This window comes from Octodon degus, unplaced genomic scaffold (genome assembly GCF_000260255.1).
Source record: "Octodon degus isolate 3935 unplaced genomic scaffold, OctDeg1.0 scaffold00110, whole genome shotgun sequence".
Taxonomy (NCBI): domain Eukaryota; kingdom Metazoa; phylum Chordata; class Mammalia; order Rodentia; family Octodontidae; genus Octodon; species Octodon degus.
In genome coordinates, this window is record NW_004524686.1 from 3,937,604 (window position 1) to 3,937,959 (window position 356).

Sequence of the window (356 nt, forward strand, 5' to 3'; positions counted from 1 at the left end):
TATTTTTATGGCATGTTACTAGATGTAACTTAATATTTTGAAATAATTTCACTTTTATTTTTATAACTTATTAGTTCATAATTTTTCTTTCTTATATAATCATTTTCACATTTCTAAGTATTTTAAGAATTCTTTCCATTTGCTTTTCTATTCTATGGCAGAATGAGCAGGGAAAATAAAAAGTTCGGCATCAAGACCCTGTTAGGGCAGCAATAACTTGGGTAATGTGTCATTTGGATAGATTAAAGATGATGACAGTATAAGAACCAAAAAAACGTAAATGCTGGCACATCAGGGCTTCCACTTTTAGGGACAGGCAATATTTTTACAGTGATACTTACAGAACTCCACATGGA